This window comes from Leucopleurus acutus (genome assembly GCF_964270905.1).
Source record: "Leucopleurus acutus genome assembly, chromosome: 5".
NCBI classification, from domain to species: domain Eukaryota; kingdom Metazoa; phylum Chordata; class Mammalia; order Artiodactyla; family Delphinidae; genus Leucopleurus; species Leucopleurus acutus.
This window is the reverse complement of record NC_139147.1, coordinates 123,138,712-123,159,043: the sequence shown is the minus strand read 5'-3', so window position 1 is coordinate 123,159,043 and position 20,332 is coordinate 123,138,712. Positions and strand designations below refer to the sequence as shown.

Here is a 20,332-nt window from a genome sequence, read left to right as displayed (position 1 = left end):
GACCCAGACTCCCTGACTTCAGGCTATACTACAAAGCTACAGTAATCAAGACAGTATGGTACTGGCACAAAAACAGAATCATAGATCAATGGAACAAGATACAAAGCCAAGAGATAAACCCACGCACCTATGGTCAATTAATCTATGGCAAAGGAGGCAAGGATATACAATGGAGAAAAGACAGTCTCTTCAATAAGTGGTGCTGGGAGAACTGGACAGCTACATGTAAAAGAATGAAATTAGAACACTCCCTAACACCATACGCAAAAATAAACTCAAAATGGATTAGAGAACTAAATGTAAGACCGGACACTATAAAACTCTTAGAGGAAAACATAGGATGAACACTCTTTGACATAAATCACAGCAAGATCTTTTTTGATCCACCTCCTAGCGTAACGGAAATAAAAACAAAAATAAACAAGTGGGACCTAATGAAACTTAAAAGCTTTTGCACAGCAAAGGAAACCATAAACAGGACAAAAAGACAACCCTCAGAATGGGAGAAATTATTTGCAAATGAAGCAACTGGCAGAGGATTAATCTCCAAAATATATAAACAGCTCATGCAGCTCAATATTAAGAAGATGAACAACCCAATCCAAAAATGGGCAGAAGACCTAAATAGACATTTCTCCAAAGAAGACATACAGATGGCCAAGAAGCACATGAAAAGCTCCTCAACATCACTAATTATTAGAGAAATGCAAATCAAAACTACAATGAGGTATCACCTCACACCAGCTAGAATGGGCATCATCAGAAAATCTACAAACAACAAATGCTGGAGAGGGTGTGGAGAAAAGGGAACCCTCTTGCACTGTTGGTGGGAATGTAAATTGATACAGCCACTGTGAAGAACAGTATGGAGGTTCCTTAAAAAGCTAAAAATTGAATTACCATATGACCCAGCAATCCCACTACTAGGCATATACCCAGAGAAAACCATAACTCAAAAAGACACATGCACCCCAATGTTCACTGCAGCACTATTTACAATAGCCAGGTCATGGAAGCAACATAAATGCCCATCAACAGACGAATGGATAAAGAAGATGTGGTACATATATATAATGGAATATTACTCAGCCATAAAAATCAATGCAATTGGGTCATTTGTAGAGACGTGGATGGATCTAGAGACTGTAGACTTACTTCTACAGAGTGAAGTAAGTCAGAAAGAGAAAAACAAATATCATATATTAACACATATATATGGAACCTAGAAAAATGGTACAGATGAACTGGTTTGCCAGACAGAAATTGAAATACAGATGTAGAGAACAAACGTATGGACACCAAGGGGGGAAAACGGTGGGGAGGTGGGGATGGTGGTGTGATGAATTGGGCAATTGGGATTGACATGTATACACTGATGTGTATAAAATTGATGACTTATAAGGACCTGCTCTATTAAAAAAATAATAAAATTCATGAATTAAAAAAGAAAAAGAAAGAACGAAAAACATATTTGAAAATTAGGAATACACTCCAATCTGTGAGGGAGAGAGAAACTTTCTAATAGATACAGGCAGTCCCACCATGGGACCAAAGCAAACCAGTCAAGCAGGAGTCTGCAGTCGTGAATCTCGCATGTGGCTTGCGCTCCGATCATGTCGAACCAGGGAAAGTGTTCCTGAATCAGAGTCAGGGGGTGTGCTCTCTGCTTCTGCCTGCATTGGACTAGTGTTGTGTTGTTACTGCTGGTTTGGCTTTCATGTGGGTTTAGTGGGTTGGAGAAAATACTAAGGAAGCAAGGCCATCTGAAATCAGGAGACCCCCTGCCCACTCCATAAGCTGCCTCTGATGAAATCACCTTACTTCTCAAGCATGTACTTTTCTCATTTGTTGAGCGCATAAACACCCATCCATTCATCCTCCCAGGGACTCTGGGGAGAATGTGGGATAATATGATGGGTACTTTGAAAATAATAAGGTATTATTTCATTAATGGACGATGATGAGGGCCGTCACCATTAATTATGGTTATTAAGTATCTATTATTAATACAAATCAATCCTAAATCTCATGAGGAATGAGATGGGTATAAATAAATAAATGAGATCTAAGTGAATGGGTTTAAAGGCAGTCATGATAGAGATTGAGTACCAGCCTGGTTCCTCTCACTTCTACGTGAGTGTTGGGGAGAGGGGAGACCCCCCCCCCCCACCGACCCTGCTTAATGGAGTGAGTCTGTTGAGAAAGCTGGCCCTGCACTCAACACATCTGGTGAATGAGACACCTCCTCCCCAAAGCAACCCATCCCTCCTTCCCTACCCTGGCTTTCTTCTATTCTCTCTCTCTCCTTCTGACCACCTAGCTCCCCTGAATTGCCATCCCTTCCTCCTTAGGCTAAGGGACTGAAGATGTGGTCTGGACAGGGGTGTTTTTTTGGGTTTTTTTTTTTTTTTTTTTTTTTTTTTTGCGGTACGCGGGCCTCTCACTGTTGCGGCCTCTCCCGTCGCGGAGCACAGGCTCCAGACGCGCATGCTCAGCGGCCATGGCTCACGGGCCCAGCCGCTCCGCGGCATGTGGGATTCTCCCGGACCGGGGCACGAACCCGTGTCCCCTGCATCGGCAGGCGGACTTTCAACCACTGCGCCACCAGGGAAGCCCCAGACAGGGGTGTTTGCAAGAGCCGTCCCCATCCCTCTGAAACTCTAACACCCTTTGCAGGCCGTCCTCCAGCAAACCTGTAGGAGTGGGCCTCCCCTGCCCAGCCTGAGGGACATCCTGAAGCTCAAGGCTTCGGGATGAAATGGAATGCTTCCAGAGGCCTCACCTCCTCTCCCAAGGCCCTCCAGCCTCCCACAGTGCCTACTTCCACTTGACCTGCAGGAACCCTTACCAGACACACTATTCAAATTCACATCCGACAATAGATTGTTCTTTCTTTCTGGAGTGGTAGCACCACATTGCGGTTTAGAGCAGAGCCATTCAATTTTAATGTGCAAGACCATCACCTGGAGATCTTGTTAGAATGCAGATTCTGATTCAGAGGGTTGGGGTGGGGCCTGAGATTGTAGTTTCTAACCAGCTCCCTGGGGACACCTGTGCTGCTATCAGGTGCTGCTGCCTATGGATGGCTCACACTTTGCTCAGCAAGGCTTTCCAGCCAGGCTCTGGACACAGACTCACTGTGAGACCTTGGGCAAGTTATTTAGCCTCTGTGGATCTGTAAAATGGGGAAAATAATACTACCATCTCCAAGAGTTGTTGGAAGAACTGATTAAGGCAATGCGTGCTAAGTTCTTAGCCCAGTGAGTGGCACAGAGCAGATGAGAGAGGTCAGTACTCACTGTACCACTGATAAGTGGGGATCACAGGAAGACGAAGTAGGAGCTTTCTCTTAAGGGTGCCTTTCCCTGGGAAGACATTGCAGAGATTTTGAAGAGCACATCGTTCAGGCTTAGCACTGCCTGGAACCACGGCCAACTAATTCCATACCTCTGAATGCAAAGACCGTTAGCATTTTAGGAAAACAAGTCCCTGTTAAACAGCGTTTAGTTCGTGGGGAAACCTGGCTTTGGGGAGATTGGGTAGTTCTCCAGCTACGTTGTGTGTGGCCAGCCTCACCCACTTAAATGTCTTTAGGTAGATGGGATCCTTGTTTGTTTATATAAAGTGGCCATAGGTTACACATAGTGAGGAACCCTCCTGAAGATACTGAGGGCGTTCAGGGGTCAGAGCAACTGCGCCTGGCATCAGTGAAGGATTTGGGGCTGGGGTGGAGAGGTGGAGAGCAGTGTGGGGAGTAGGGTGTGGAGGGGTAGGAGCTGGCCTGGGTGGGCCAATCAGGGTGGGAGAAGTAGGAGAAGGAGGGTCAAGCGATGCAAGTAGGGTGCAGAATGGAGCCTAGAACCAAAAGACAACAGTGTGTTTGGAGAAGCAGGGATTATGAGTTGGGTAAGATGGGTGTGTTTGTTTCCTATTGTTGTTGTACAAGTTGCCGCACACTTATAGCTTCAAGCAACACAAATTTATCTTACAGTTTGGAGGTCAGATGTGTGAAATCGGGACTAAAATCACGGTGTTGGAAGGGCTGTGTTCTTTCTGGGAGCCCTAGGGGAGAATGGGGTTCCTTGCCCTTTCCAGCTTCTGGAGGCTGCCCACATTCTTCAGCTCATGGCCCCTTCCTCCTTCTTCAAAGTCAGCACTCACACCACACCAGCCTCTGCTTCCTCACATCACCTCTGACTCTTCTGCCTCCCGCTCACTTATAAGGACCCTTGAGATTACATGGGGTTTACCCAGATCATCCAGGCTAATTTCTTATCTCAAAATCCTTCACTTAATCACTTCTGAAGACCCCCTTTGCCAAGTAAGGGAACATAGTCAAGGATTTCAGGGATTAGGGTAGAGACATCTTTGGGGACCATTAGTCTGCCTACCAGTTGGGGGTGACTTAAATCCTGGGTGTCTGTCTCCCAGGCTTTTGTGAGAAATGCAACTTATTAAGGAAGTTCCTAAAGAAGAAAAAGAAAAGTTTATTCAAGAGTTTGGAACAAAGGGAAGAAGTTTTTCATGACCCAGCTATAGTAGCAGGTTCATAAGGAGAACCTCCCCCTCACACAGGGACTGAGGACCAAGGTCATACACGGCATCCTTCATCAGGATCTCTAGCAAGAGCCACAGGAGAGGCAAGGCAGCCCGCAGTCCATGAGGACCAAGGTCATACACGGCATCCTTCATCAGGATCTCTAGGAAGAGCCACAGGAGAGGCAAGGCAGCCCGCAGTCCATGAGGACCTGGGAGAGCACTCGTCCTTGGCCTTCCCTCCCTCTCCTCAGCACCACCCTCCGCTTACCTCCTAAATTCAGAAACTCCCTTAGAGCCTCGGTGTATGTGGGACAAATTCTCCTGTGTGCTTTTCCTTAACTCTCACACTATACCACACTCATAACTCTTCTGACACCAGATGTGGTTTTTTCTCTTTTCCACACCGAGCAATTTTGTCCAACACCAGCTGGGTGTCCTACAATTCAATTCAATTCTGACACTAACTGAAGTTAGCACAGATCCCGGAGATTAAGGGCTCAGTCACAGGAGACGGCTCCCACTTCAGGTGCCGATCTCAGCTAGTAGGTTCCCAGGTTACCCACCACTTCTGTCTAGCTCAGCTACAAATCGGGGGTTCCCACGAACCCTTCCTTGGAGTGGATCATTTGCTAGAACAGCTCACAGGATTCAGGGGAACATTTACTTATGTGTATAAGTTTTATATGATAAAATCTACAGATAAAGAGCAGAGATGAACAGCCAGATGAAAAGATACATAGGGCGAGGTCTAGAAGGGTCCCAAACTCAGGACTGTCTGTCGCCATGAAATTGGGGTGTGTTCCGCTCCCAGTACATAGATGTGTTCACCACCCCGGAAGTTCCCCAAACCCCACTGGGATTTTTATGGAGGTCTCATCATGTAGGCATGATAGATTACTAACTCTTTTTCCATTCCTCCTCCCCTCTCCCCTCGCCATAGAATAGCGGGTACGACTGAAAAGCTTCCCATCATGGCTTGGCCCTTTTGGTGACTGTCCTCCATCCACCAGATGTCACCTCATTAGAACAAATGACATTTCTATCACACAGGAGATTCCAAGGGGGTTAGGAGTTTGGTGTCAGATGCTCCTGTCACTTAGGAAATTGCCAAGGTCTTCGGAGCTCTGTGTCAGGAACTGGGGTCAGAGACTACACGTTAGAACAAAAGATTCTCCTAGCGCCCTTATTTACAAGGATTTTTAGGTCAGGAACCAGAAGTAGAGACCAATATTTTATTTACATATATATCGTATTATCTTACTCACACTCAAGCATAAGAATGAATGCTCTATGAAGTGGTTTTAAGTCTGAGCATCTCCCCTGCTTCTGCCACACCACTGGAGAGGGAACCTCAGAGGCATGGCCTGGAAGAGCCAAGGCTCCAGGCTCCCCGAGCAGGACCTCGGCCTCTTCCACATGAGGCAGGACGCCTAGCACATGGCAGGCTGCATGAGTATTTATTGAATGGATGAATGAATGGATGAATGATGAATGAATATAGTGTGCAGACTTTTCAATGGGATTAAATTATTTAATTAGGGATTCTTCTTTTATGTGTACTTCCTGAACACCTATAACATCTCACAGTTTACCATTATTACACAGGATTCAAAGAATCTTCGTTCCTCAAACCAAAACACAGTGGTGACCTATGTGGCCACTTTGCTGTTTCTGTCATGGTGCGTGGTAGGATGGAATGCTGGGCATAGCCTTGGAGCACTTTCTACGTCCCAGCCCTGCACTTTGGGAACATGGCAGGAACAAGAGAAGGCTGTTAGGGGTTGAACTGGGTCCCTCCAAAACAGATGTTAAAGTCCTAACCTCCAATACCTCAGAATGTGACCTTATTTGCAAAGTTGTTGTGAACAGAATTAGTTAAGATGAGGTCATACTGGAGTAGAGTGGGCCCGCAAACCAATATGACTGGTGTCCTTATCAAAAGATGGCCATGTGAAGATGGAGGATTGGAGGGATGCATCTGTGAGCCCAGGAGGGCCCGTGGCTACCCAACACTAGGCATGGAGCAGACCTTCCCTCGGAACCCTCGAAGGACCAACCCTGCCGACACCTTGATCTCAGACTTCTAGCCCACAGAACTGTAAGACCAATAGCTCTTGGTCTTATAAGACCGGTGGGTGCTCCTTCATTGTAGCAGCCCTAGCAGCCTAATACAAAGGCCAACACAGAATTGTGGACTTAGACCTTCCCAGTCTTGTTTGAAGACTTTGTAAAACCTGGTCCTTGAACAGTGTAGCTTGGATAGAAGCCAGGATGAATGAGCCACACTTCTCTATGTTAATGTGGAAGCCCATTTGTATTTTCTGATATCTACAGTCAGACCCAAGCTTGGAAACAGCAGGTGCTTTGCACCCTATCAGCGCTCAGAAGTTCACGCTGAGTGACCACCCTGGACTTGGAGCTGGTCAGAGCACCCCACTTCTCTCCAAAGCCAGGGAAGGTTGGTGCTGGCAGGATTTTATGTTTCTTTGGGTGTTTTTTTGGGGGGGTGTTGCAGGGGAAGTGGGGAGGGAGAAGAGATATTGCTGGATCCTAAACTGTTCCCAAAGCTTTGTATGAGACTAAAACCCAGGTGTGAAAATTCCACATGGCAAATCTCCCTAACAGACTGGTCTTAAGACCTTGGATGTGCTAATGGATTTATAACCACAACTGTTCCCTAAAGATTTCCACAAATTCTTCCAAACTTAATGGCAAACAAAGAACCCAATTTCTTTGCTGTGGAATTCCAAGCTGAGGCAACCTGTTCAGGCGTTTTCCCTGGAGGTCCCTGTGAAATGCAAACAGGCCTCTCTGCAGGGGGGAACAGGTGATCCACTTGTGGCAGGGATGGGTCTTTTCTGGAGCAACCATGATGCTCACAGCCAAGGCCCACTGACAGTCTGTAATTATAACCAGGCACTCCAGAGGCCACCAGAGCAAGATCAGTGTGGGAAGCCCACACGGTGGAGCCTCTGTGCTGCAGATTCATCCTCTCCGTTTGGAAAGCACACTTGTCTCAGCTACTCTGCCAGAGAGCTGACAGATACACACCGGGCGGGCATGTGGCCGAAGGTGAGACAGGTTAGCCACGTGGCACCTGGTTTACGGAGCCAATACCTGAGGAAATCTTGGCGAGATCTGAGATGTAGGACACGCTGGCTGACTTGTCCTGTGCTGTGTCTTTGGAGATGGAAACACTTAACCAATTCCGTTCAAGATCAGCTCAATTTTCCAAAGGGGCAGAATTTCTTATTTGAATTATTCAGAGGAGTTTTATTCGCTCACACCGAGATATATATCAACTAAACTATGATTATGTTTCTCTAAAGGTATCCACTGAGATGCCTCCTTTTTTTTTTTTTTTTTTAACTTGCAAGGAGAAGTCAGACTCTGTATTTCTGGAAAACCAGCCTCAATATTCTGACTGGCAGGATGAAAAATTAATTTTCTTCAAATACATTATTGAATAGTTAGCTGCGTCTCAGCAACCTGTTTAATATACTGGGGTCCCCTTCAAACAGCCTATGATTCATTCTCATCTTTGCCAAGAGATAACATTCAAAAGCACCTGATGACAGGAAACAGGAGTTCTGGGCTCCAGCCCTGCCACTAACAAGCTCTTTCACCTTGAACGAGTCCCTGATATTCTCTGGGCCCGAAGGCTGGTCGAAGGCTCCAGAGGACCCTCCCACCTGCTCTTCTGCAGCTCCTCACAGACATCCATTCCTCCCTCTCTACCTGAAGGCAGGAGCCTGAGGGCTCCCTAGGATGGGGTCTGTCCTCCTTGACACAGGGTGAACCTTTGCCACCCACCTCTCCTTCTTTGCATATCTCTCCGTATAGCGCTCGCTGGGATTCCAGGTCTTTTAAGCGCTCCCCTCACCTTATTTTTAGAAAGGTCATGGGCACTTGGTACCCAGGATTTGGTCCCTATGATGGCTGAAAGGCTGTGTGCCCAGTAACAGAGGAAGAGGCCTCAGGGGAGAGCAGAGAGGGGTTGGCAGAACATGACAGCTGTTCACCTCTCCATTCATGCTTTCACTCACGCGATCTACATTTACCAAGAACCCGGAGACAGACGTGGTCCTTGCCCTCGTGGATCTCAGAGTCAAGGACTGGCCTCACCAATGAGAGAGCCACCAGCCATGTGTGACCGTCAAACCCTTGAAATGTGGCTAGTCTGAGCTGAGATGTGCTGTTAGTGTGACATGCACAATGGATGGCAAAGACTTCATAAGTAAAACGTGATGTACAATATCTAAGTTTTAATATTGATTACATGTTGAAATGATAAATGGATGTATCAGATTAAATAGAGCACAGTATTAAGTTAATTCACTGTAGCTACTGGAATATGCTGGATTACATATGTGCCTTGAGTGTTGAGAGGGACTTGGGAGGGTGGAGGTGGGCGGGGATGGTGTGGGCTGGCACGGAATAGCCTGGGTGGCATGGTGGGGAGAGAGGCAGCACAGGAGGGCTGGGCACGTCCTGGACCACATGCGGGGAGGGCAGAGAGCTCATGCCAGGAACAATGGAAGTGGATGACGGTAATGAGGGGCAGGCAAACATCAACCATAACCCCTACTTTTCTTAAGCCCTCACTATGTCAGGTGCTGTTCTAAGTGTTTTATAGGTACTAAGTCATCTAAATGCAGTACTCATGAGGTGGTTACTATTGTCATCATTTCCATTTTATAGATGAAGAAACTGAGGCATAGAGAGGGGGTGTGGCTTGCTTGTCCTGTCACATTTTGCTCTCCCATAGCCAGGAAGTAGTCAAATAAGAATTCGAACCCGCGAGGCCTGATTCCAGAGCGTCAGCGTTGAACATGCTACAGCCCCTCTCTAGGGTCGGGCTGAGGGGTGAGCACCTTGTGGGGAATGGGCACCTCCACAGGTTTGGGGCAGCACAGAGCCCAGTCTGAGGAGACAGGAAGGCTCCTGGGGGCAAGGAGTTTGGGGGAGAAGGGCAGAGACTGATGGTCCCATGACACCTGCACTGCCAGGTTCTCTGCCCACCCTGTCACGAGCTGTCCCCTCACCCTCTGTGCTCCAGCCACAGGGCCACCGCCTGCACTATTCCCTCTGCCTTGAACATTCTTACCCCACTGGTCCCCTCACCTGCCTCCTTTCCCTCACCATCACTTCCGGTCTCCATAACTAGGTAAACCTCCCAATTATGGGCTCATATGGCACCTGGTACCTCCCCTTCCTAGTATTTCTTTCAGATATAATGTTACATCTATTTATGCGAGCGTTTTATTTTCTGCCTATTCCCTTAGGGAAGGAACCGCGTCTATTTTCCCTCACTTTTTGTACTCCACACCTAGAATAATTCCTGACCCATAACTGCTATCAATAAATATCCACTGACTACATAATCAAATCTTCCTGCAACATGGGTGTTCTAGCCATTGCACAAGTAAAGAAACTGCCACTCAGCAAGTTTAAGAAACTTGCCCCAGGTCCAAGTCCAGGTAAGAGGGCAGAGGGGAAATTTCCTCTGACCTGGCTCACTCCAAAACCACTGCCTCTCAGTGGGACTGCGAGGATGTGCTGATGCTCCCAGGATGGGCATCAAAGCCGGAGGCTGCGGGGAGGACTGAGCAATAGTTATGGACCCTTTCCTGGCCAGAGTCATACTGGGACTCACCTATATCTGACAACTTTTACCCTCCTTCCTTTACCCCATGAGGCTCCCACCTTCCGGAGCTCTCCATGTCTGCTGAGCTTTTGCAGTCCTTCCTCTTGTGCTGCCAACCTGATGAGGTTGCCAGGATTCCGAGTGTTTGTTTGTTTTTTGGCGATACGCGGGCCTCTCACCATTGTGGCCTCTCCCGTTGCGGAGCACAGGATCCGGACGCGCAGGCTCAGCGGCCATGGCTCACGGGCCCAGCCGCTCCACGGCATGTGGGATCTTCCCGGACCGGGGCACGAACCCGGGTCCCCTGCATCGGCAGGCGGACTCTCAACCACTGCGCCACCAGGGAAGCCCAACTCCAAGTGTTTGACACACATATGGGCTCATCCCAATGATCATGCTCCAGCTTCCTGAGCTGGACTCTTGTCACCCTTTTCTTTTTTTTTTTTAAAAAAAAAAAACATTTATTTTTCACAGTTCTAGAGGCTGGAATCCAAGATTAGGGTTGTCACCCTTTTCTAGAGGAACCAATTCCACTGTTGCTGGCTTTTACTGTAATCATTCATTCGTTCAGTAGTTGTCAAGTGGCCATCATTTCCCTTAAACCACACCTCGAGAAGCTCACAGTCTTTTGCGGGAGGGGGTTGCACCCACAGGATGAGATTGTAAACACCTCAACCCCATCCTAAAGTGACTCCATTTCAACCCCCTTTCTCGAGCCGAGCGATCCGCTTGGTCTTTGTGCAGCTGATTACGATCAGGGAAAGAGCACCAGAGGAGAAATAGTCTCTTTCCTAACTGTCTAATTGAAGACATGTGCTTCCCGGCCTGTGAAAATATTGAACTCACTCTGTACACGGTTGCTTACAAACTGCAACAGGCAGGCCGTACCTCCGAGGCTCAGATCGGAGCCCCAGGGCCCTGACAGATGTCAGCTGTTCAGGAAATTCAGGAGGAAAATGTCTACATACGAATTCCATGGCACATCCCGGAAACCAAAACCAGGGAGGAGTGAAAAAGCTGGGCAGGCTTTTTGTTTTGGGGGGCAAGGGAGTCCTAATGCTTATTGGGGAAGCTGGGAGAAATGAGTGATCAGAGGCAGGAAAGCTTCAGGGTTGGCGGGGAGGGATGCGGGCAGTGGGGGTGGTGGGAGATGGTGGCATATGGTGGACAGTGGGAAACACTGGCGGAAATCTTCCTGTTTTGTTCACTGTAGCATTCCCAGTGCCCGGAAGTGCCTGGGACATAGTGGGCGCTCAATCAACCTGTGTTGAATGAACTGGATGAATCTCACACCATGTGTCTTCTGAGATTTTTTGTTGCAGGTGATGTTCATAGGTGCCCAACAGGAAAATAAAATAAATGAGGTCAGAAAATTCGGCAAACTGACTATTCTATCTGCCACATTAGCATATTAAGTTCTCTGAGGCGGAGGTTCTCAAACTTAGCCCATCTGAATCACCTGGAGGCCTGCTGAAACACAAGCTGCCAGGCCCCACCTCCAGAGTTTCTGTTCAGTGGGTCTGGGGTGGGGCCTGAGAATTTGCATGTCTAGCAAGTTCCTCAACGTCTTAGCTCAGGCTGCTATAACAAAATACCACAGACCAGCAGTTTAGACAACAGACATTTATTTTCTCACAGTTCTGGAGTCTGGGAAGCCCCAGATCAAGGTTCCTGCAGATATGATTGCTGGTGAAGGCCCACTCCCTGGGCTGCAGATGGCTGCCTTCTCCCTGTCTCTCGTGACAGAAAGAAAAGGAGGGGACTCTGGTCTTTCTTCCTCTTCTAATAAGGGCACTAATCCCACCATGGGGGCCCCACCTGCATGACCTCATCGAAACCTAATTATCTCCCATAGACCTCACCTACAAACATCATCATATTGGGAGTTAGGCCTTCAACATATGCATTTTGAGGGGATACAAACATTCAGTTCATAGCACTAGGTGATGCTGATGCTGGTGGTCCAGGGACCACACTCTGAGAACCACAGTTCTGAGTCACCTTGCAAAAAGAAATCTGTTTTACTGTGTTCAGTAAAACTTTTCCAAGATATTCTTGTCTCTGGAAGCCATTGTTCATGGTACATCTTGCAGGACAGTGTTTTACAAAACCCAGTTGGAAAAGAAGCCTGAAAGGGTCTGCAGAGAGCATTTTCCTGAGTGATGGCTAGTGAGGGGCCACATAGCCATTGGCTGGTCCTGTCCCGCCTACTCACTCCTGCAGGACACAGAGCCCTTGGAATGCACAGTCCCTACTTCACTGAGAGCAGGATTTGTGCTCTAACCTCTGGCTCGCACATCAACTCAGGCAACCCTACCTCTGTGGGGCTTTGCAGAATTTGCCAATTAGCCCAAGCCTGGGCAAGAGAAGCTTTGGCCTGGATGAGAGACCAATTGAAGTGCACTTTTTCACTAAGTGGAAATGAGGCCCATTAGTAAGGCCTGAAAGTTAAGGGATCTTCCCAGGGTGTCATGCTGGGGGGTGGTGGGAAGGGAAAAACCAGCTGGTCCAGTGAGTTGGTTATGTAGGCAAAAATCATAGAATGGTGCCAGAGTCCCACGTAAATCATTGTTGCCTAATAACAGTGTGTCTTCTCCCCCCATGGATGAGTGTAGATCCGGGGTGCTAGAAATTCTTGATTTACACTGTCCAAGCACCAATTACGAGAACAGTTTTTCAGGATGGTTTTGAAGATTTGTCCGAATGTTCCTCAACCAAATTGCAAATGGGGGTGGTCTGTTTGACTCAGATTACCTTTCATGTTTCCTGCTCCCCTGTGCTCCGCTGCCCTGAGTCAGCAGTTGTGTTTTCATTTTTTTTTTTATTTTAACATCTTTATTGGAGTATAATTACTTTACAATTGTGTGTTAGCTTCTGCTTTATAACAACATGAATCATCTATACATATACATATATCCCCATATCTCTTCCCTCTTGCATCTCCCACCCTCCCACTCTCCCTGTCCCACCCCTCTAGGTGGTCACAAAGCACCGAGCTGATCTCCCTGTGCTATGTGGCTGCTTCCCACTAGCTATCTATTTTATGTTTGATAGTGTGTATATGTCCATGCCACTCTCTCACTTTGTCCCAGCTTACCCTTCCCCTCCCTGTATCCTCAAGCCCATTCTCTAGTAGGTCTGCATCTTTTTTCCCATCTTGCCCCTAGGTTCTTCATGACCTTTTTTTTTTCAGATTCCATATATATGTGTTAGCATACGGTAATTTTTTTTCCCTTTCTGACTTACTTCACTCTGTGTGACAGTCTCTAGGTCCATCCACCTCACTACAAATAACTCAATTTCGTTTCTTTTTATGGCTGAGTACTATTCCATTGTATATATGTGCCACATCTTCTTTATCCATTCATCTGTCGATTGCTTTTTGACAGGAGGCCCAGCGGGTGCTTTCTGAGCTGTCATAAACACTTACTGCTGAAAACCCACTGAACTTCTCCCTGCCAGTTCAGAAGTGCAGGCAACCTCCTGGGGAAATCTTAAATAGATTTGCAAATAAGAGTGGCGTCTTTGCTCTGGCATGCGGTTGATCTTGGCACTAACCAAGACTTCATCTTTCTGATGTTCCAAAACAGTGGCCTGAGGGCAGATGGCCTTGCAGGTCCTCAGTGAGAACCCAGTTTGCATGCTTTCTGTCCTCCTGGTTCAATAGCTCTCCATTTCAGGAGCTCTCCAGTTCAGTTTTGACCTACCCTGCAGGAGCTTATATAGCTTATGTGTCCACTGTCATCTGAATCTAACACTTGATAAGGCTGTTGCAATAAAGAAAAGCTTTCTAGAACACAAGGCACTAAAATAAAATAACACACTCCTTAGCGTGGTGTACAAATTTCTCAGGATCCCAGCCGCACTGCTCTCCACTAGCATCACCGCTGGCCTCACACATCTGACAGGATGCTGGTTGGAATGTATCCTTCTATCATGCGTAGAATTTATCTCTCTTTATTGCTTTATCAAATTTTTCATTTTGCTCTAATCTCATCTCTCTTCCAATTCACTAACTCTTTTGTCAGCTTTCTCGATTTTTTGTTTGTTTGTTTCAACAACTATGTCTTTTATTTCTGACATTTCTCTTTGGTTCTTTTTCAAACCTGCCTTCCCCTAACCCCTTTCCAATTGCTCCATTTTCTCTGGTTCCTGGAACGTGAGTTTTGATGCTTTTTCTCACACACTAAAGATTGTTCCCTCTTTGTTTTATCAGTGTTTACTCTGAGCTCATCTCCGGCAGGAATTGTCCTGCTCATGCCCTAGGTTGTGGGCACATGTCTGTCCAGAGGTTTTGAGTATGTCTTTGATAAAGGCCTAAAGACTTCAAGGATACATTTTTTTAAAAAATATCTATTTATTTATTTACTTTTATTTTTGGCTGTGTCGGGTCTTAGTTGCGGCATGCAGGATCTTTCGTTGCAACTCGAGGGCTCTTTGTTGTGGCACATGGGTTTCTCTATAGTTGTGGCGCGCAGGCTCCAGAGCACGTGGTCTCAATAGGTACGGTGCGCAGGCTTAGTTGCCCCACGGCACGTGGGATCCTACTTCCCTGACCAGGGATCCAACCTGCGTCCCTTGCATTGGAAGGCGGATTCTTAACCAATGGACACCAGGGAACTCCCAAGGATGCATTTTTATAGTGTCTGAGTTCTGGATTTCCACACCATGTGGGCTGTTTACACTTGGAGCCAATGCACATGCTTAGAGCAGGCTTGGGTGTGTAACGTCTCAGAGGAGACATGTGTCGGAGAGGTTGGCTGGCTTCCTCCCAGCACCCTTAGGTTGATGTCAGTGGTTGTCCCAAGACCCAGGCTTCAGACAGTCCCAGGCTTTATGCAGACATGCCAACTCGAGTTTTCTTTGCATGGGGACCTGAGACATTCCTCACTTTCGTGGGCTTCGAAACCATGGCTGATAGCCTGAGCCTTTCTAACTCTATTATTTTTGTTTTATTTTGTTATTGTTGCTGTTATAGTTTGTGCAGCATCTCAATGTATTTGGAAAAGGAAAGGAGTTTGCAGGTTTGTTCAGGTTGAAAATATGCTCTAAGCATTGGGGGTGTTTTATTTTAGCTTATTTCACACAGTAACCCTACGATGTAGATACTATTATTATCCTCACTGCACAGATGGAGTTGAGGATTAGGAAGCTTTACGTATTTTCCCAAAGTCCAGAACATAATTCCCCAGAAATTCCTAAAGCAGATGTGACACCCAACCCGTGACCCCCAGGCTTGACCTGCGTGGACCCCCCACCCCCTCCTTGGCTGCCCTGCTCACCACACTCTGTGGCTGCCTTCAGCCCCAGGGCAGCCCCTCACTCTGTCTGCCCCCCACTCATACCAAAGCTTTCCCACCCTTCCCCTGCTACATTTGGCCCGCTTCCCCTGCTGAAATGCTTTCCATCTTGCAACAGCCTGTCCCACACATACTTTCTCAGCCTTTCCCCTCTCTAGTACTTATTATAAGCTCTGAGTAGGAGCGAGGGTGAAGAGATGAGAGTGGACAAGAGAAGCATCATCAGAACTTGGCAGTAACTTAGCTGGAGGGAGGGGCAGAGGGAGGAAGTTGAAAGCAATGCCCAGTGTCCCAGCTTGGATGACAGATTGGATGAAGGAGCATTTGCTGAGGCAGGGAACACAGAACAGGGAGCAGGCAGGGCTGGAGCACGGGGCTGTAGAGCTCAATATTGGACATGGTGAGTTTGAAGTGCCTGTGGAACATCTAGTGGACCATTCAGGGGCAATCTGACATGGGAGTCCATCGCTCAGAAGATAAGTATCTGCTCAAGATCCTGATTTGGCAGTCTGCATGCAAAGCTGAGCCGGTGGCTGTGTATGGAATGGAAAGAAGAGAGGCCAAGCAGGGAAGCCCACCATGGGGTTGTGGTTCACTTAACATCCAGTAGCAACGCCTTGAGGTTAGAAACCATGTCATTTCTTTCCCTGTATTTTCTAATAATTTTCTGCCCAAGACACAACTGGTCCTCCTGCTTTACAGGGTTGCAGTGAGGATTAAATAGTACAAGGGAGAGGAAAAGCTGCTTTGACATTGAGAAGCTTGTTCCAAGATTGATTGTTGCTATGACGACCATCCTCGTCCTGCAGCCCCCAAACCCCCACAAGTCCTGTTGCCTACAGAAGAAAAGCTGTTCAAGTCCTCGGGCCTCAGTTCCAAGCTATCCTTGCAGCCTCACCTGCCACTCCTCACCTTGCCCAAACCAACGTGACCCCTCCAAGCTCTGTGTCTGTGCTCCTTCCCTCCTCCCAGTGCAATCAGACACCCGCCCCCTCCACGGCATCACCCTGGTGCCTTGCACAAATCTGTGGACATGAGTCACAACTATTACAAGCTTTTCTGTCAATTCCGTGTCTGAACTGGAAGGTCCATGAGGGCAGGTGCCTTCTTTTCTTCTAAAAGCAGGATATGCAGTTAGTAAATGTCTATAGGAGTGAGTGAATGAGTGAATCTCCATTTGCCCCAAACCTACTAGCTTCTTTGAAAATTGAAAGGACAGATGAATGAGGGAATAAAAGGTTTCTGCTCCATCTTCCTGGAATTTTTCCTTGCCATCTATTCCTAATGAAATCTTAACAGTTTTAGCCACCCTAAATGCCACCTTCTCCCAACCAGAAGTCTGGATCTCACAGTGCTTTGCACCTTGTCTGTAAGACTTATCTCAATTCCGATTGCATCTGAGTCTTCTGTGTATTTGATACCTAACCACCACCACCATGCCCTGCCCCAGATTGAAAATCTTGCAGGCAAAGCATGTATCTGCTAAGTGCTGCATCCCAAGCAGCCCTTAGTACATTCCCTCGCACATTGGTTCATAGGTAAATGTATCTCACATTGAATAACTGCGTTCAAAAATACCTGACTCCCTAGGAAAACCAACTCAGAACTTCCAGTGTGGCCCATTCAAGGACATTTGGACCAACTTGTGGGCAGCCTGATCTCCTCCCCTCTCATGGGAGGCTTCCCCAGTCTCCAACTCAACCCTGCAGTACCAGCCTGCTCCCAACTCAGACCTCCTTGGCAATGTCCCTGCCATCCACCCTTTTGGGCGGATATCCAGCATTTGTCCCTGGGCCTCGGTCTCTGATTCACTCCCCAGCTAGACAGCAGCGGCCGCCAGACACCGTAGGAACACACCTGCAGGTTTCCAGAGGGCAAAGCGTCCTTGGGCCAGCTGAGGGCTTGGGCATTGTCTCTGGGGATGGCACTGGACATGCCTGGTGCCAGCTGGGTTCCCCAGGGATTCATGCACACTCAGGAATGAAAGTTCCTCTCTCCCCCCAGGAAAGGTCACTTTGCCTAATTTCCTCCTTTCATGGTGGAGCTATTGCCTTGACACAGTTATTTTTGCTGCCTCCTGGCTTGATCATTTTTCAGTTACCGTTTGTCCCTGCAGAGGGTTAATGAGGGTCTCTTTCTCATCATAGATCCACATGTATGAAACCCTAATTAGGCATTTCCTTTAGCTGCCTTCATAGATTACTTGGTGCAGGAAGTCTGCAGGAGTAAGCCCAGTCTGACTGATAGCCTCTGTTTGGACACCGAGTTAGGAGCTCACTGGGGAAGCTCCCAACCTTTACTACCTCTAGGTCAGCTCAGGCTGCTCCCCACTCCCAGAAGGCCCTACCTTCTGACCTCGGAAAATATAAATCTTGCCATCTTTTGTGACCCATATTAAAATAAGTTAGAACGTATCCCCCTTCCAAATTGCCAGGATTTTCTATTTTTTTAAATACTCAGTGAGGTAAAGGTACAGTGCACGAGCAGTCTCACACTGTGTGGCAGGGGTATAAATAAGCACAAACTACTGCAGGAAAAAATTGGATGATGTATTGTCAAGAGCCTTCAAAAATACCTCCAACGTTTGATCCAGTAATTCCATTCCAGGAATCTCTTCCAAGGATATAATCAGAAATGCAGAGAAATATTTGTGCAAAAAGAAATTCATTGTGGTATCATTTATAATTGCTGGTACACAATGAATACCTGAGAATAAGGGAATAATGAAGTATAAAATATAGTCTAGTATCATGGAGTGTATCCATATTATACAGCCATGTAAAATGAAGACAGTAAAGGCATTTTAATACTGATGTTAAGTGAGATAAGCAAACTTTCAAGTTGTATGTACAGTGTGTTCCAAATAGACCTTTCCCAACTCTTTTTTCATGGGATGCTTATAGGAATGCTATAAATAGAAAAGTTCCGTTTTCCCAAAAGGTTGAAAAATTGTTACAGGTGTATACTTTGAGGCTGCTGGGAACCTTGGATAGGCTAATGACATGGGAAATGAAAAAACAAAAACAAAAACCAAGGCTTCACTGTTTTTTAAGGTGGGACATCACTGTTTTTAGGTGGGACATCACAGGGGCTGCTGTTCATGGAGCACATTTCAGAAAAGCTGGGGGATGTGGGGATGCCTAGGAGAAGATTGTAACGTTGACAGGGATTGCTACTCCTGTGAAGCTACGGACTTATTTTGCTTCCTCCTTGGCATTTTTTTGTATTGTCCTACAAAAATGCTGTGAGTGTTGCGAAAGAAAGCGGGCCAGAGAACCAGCCTCCATCCAGCTACGGCAGATGCAGAGTGATGTAGAGTCAGCCAGTGCGTGGATTCAACATGGCAGCCAGGCCCGAGAGGGAGGCCACTGGAAGAGTGGTGATGGTGGCCTGGGCAGGGGAGCCCCCCAGTGCTGCCTGATGGTGTTCTGCCTGTATTTCCAAGGGCATGAGGTGTGGACAGGGTCACGGCACTGCCATCTGTCCGCTCTCCACCCTGGGACCGGGCAGAGGTTTCCTGATGCCTCAGAGACCATCCCCAGGATGTTCTGACTGGCCATCCGTGATTGCAAACCCCAAGTCCAGCGTGCACTGGGTCTCCTTGGATTAGATGCTTCCTCATTCAGAACTCTCCTTAGCTCCCCACTCTTTCATCACCCCTAGACTGTGTCTTCAGATCTTCTTTGGTGCCACACCTACACCCCTAGGTCAGCCTCACCTGGGTCAGAGACCCACCCCAAGATCCCTGCACCCAGCGCAGTGTCTGGTCTCGGGCGTCAAGCAGGAGGTGGGTGTAAGGAGTTAGGACCTCTAGTGAGATGTATCAGGTACTGAGCTGTACTCAGTGAAGTGGAACAGGATATTGGAGACATCTGCCTGGACCCCTCCTGCTTACCTTCCAAGGGCCCCTAAAATATTCATCAGGCTTTATCAGGTTAATGGATTTCAAAAGAAGCAATTTTCTGAGACATGAGACAGAACCGTATAAAAAGAACATTAAGGGGAAAAAATCTTATTCCAGAATGAAAGGGAAAACATCATTTAGCATCCCTTTCGTGTTATCTATTCATGAGAAACAGCACATTTAACCCAGAGCGGGGTGTAGGGAGGACTTTGATGTCCTCACTTGGGGTCACCTTCATGCAGAACTCATCTGTCTGCGTTGCCACAGACGGCAGGGGCAATGGAGACAAGAGGACACAGATGAGAGACGCTTCCGAGGTGGACTCCACAGGGTACAGAGGGATTTGAGGGAGAGGGAGTGGGGAGGAGAGAGAGCCTAATGCGACTTCCAAGACACTTGCTTAGGGGGCCGGAGGGAGGGGGCTCCCATCCCCAGCCTTGTCACCTTTTATGCTTCCTATCGCTTTTCCCAAGACGTGTGCCATACTGGTTTCTATTTTGCATGATGCTGTGGGAGTTGAGCATCTTGAGGTCAGGAATTGTGACTTTATCCTGGCCCCCAATGTCTCTACCCACCCATTAAGGTTAGATTTTCATTCCCAGGCCTAAGACCAGAAATCACAGGTGCAAAAGTTGTGAGGGGACATGAGTGCAAGAGTGCTGTGCACTGAGTCCAGCCAGGAGGACCCACTTGTTGTTCTTCTCTAGCTCCCGAGGCACTCTAAGGAAGGATAAAACTGAGTCCTCTTGGGCAGACTGTCTGTCTCAGAATTTATTTTGCTTGGGTTGAAGGGAGGGTGAGACTACAACAGCTCCTCAGACAAGCCTTAATCTAGAGACAAAGGAATTGCCGGTGTGGGGGGGGTTCCAATTCTTCTGAAACTCATTCTTCTTCCTCTTCCCATGGTCATTGCTTTCTCCTTGATTCTTCCTAACTCCTAAT

The 20,332-nt window shown here is 47.4% G+C and overlaps 1 protein-coding gene across 2 annotated transcripts in view; it reads left to right on the top strand.

The window, feature by feature from the left end:
• The window catches only part of CLSTN2 (calsyntenin 2), a gene marked incomplete at both ends in the record, with an annotated part of 634,289 nt that overhangs the window by 573,175 nt on the left and 40,782 nt on the right, over window positions 1-20,332 (top strand). The window lies entirely within an intron of this gene.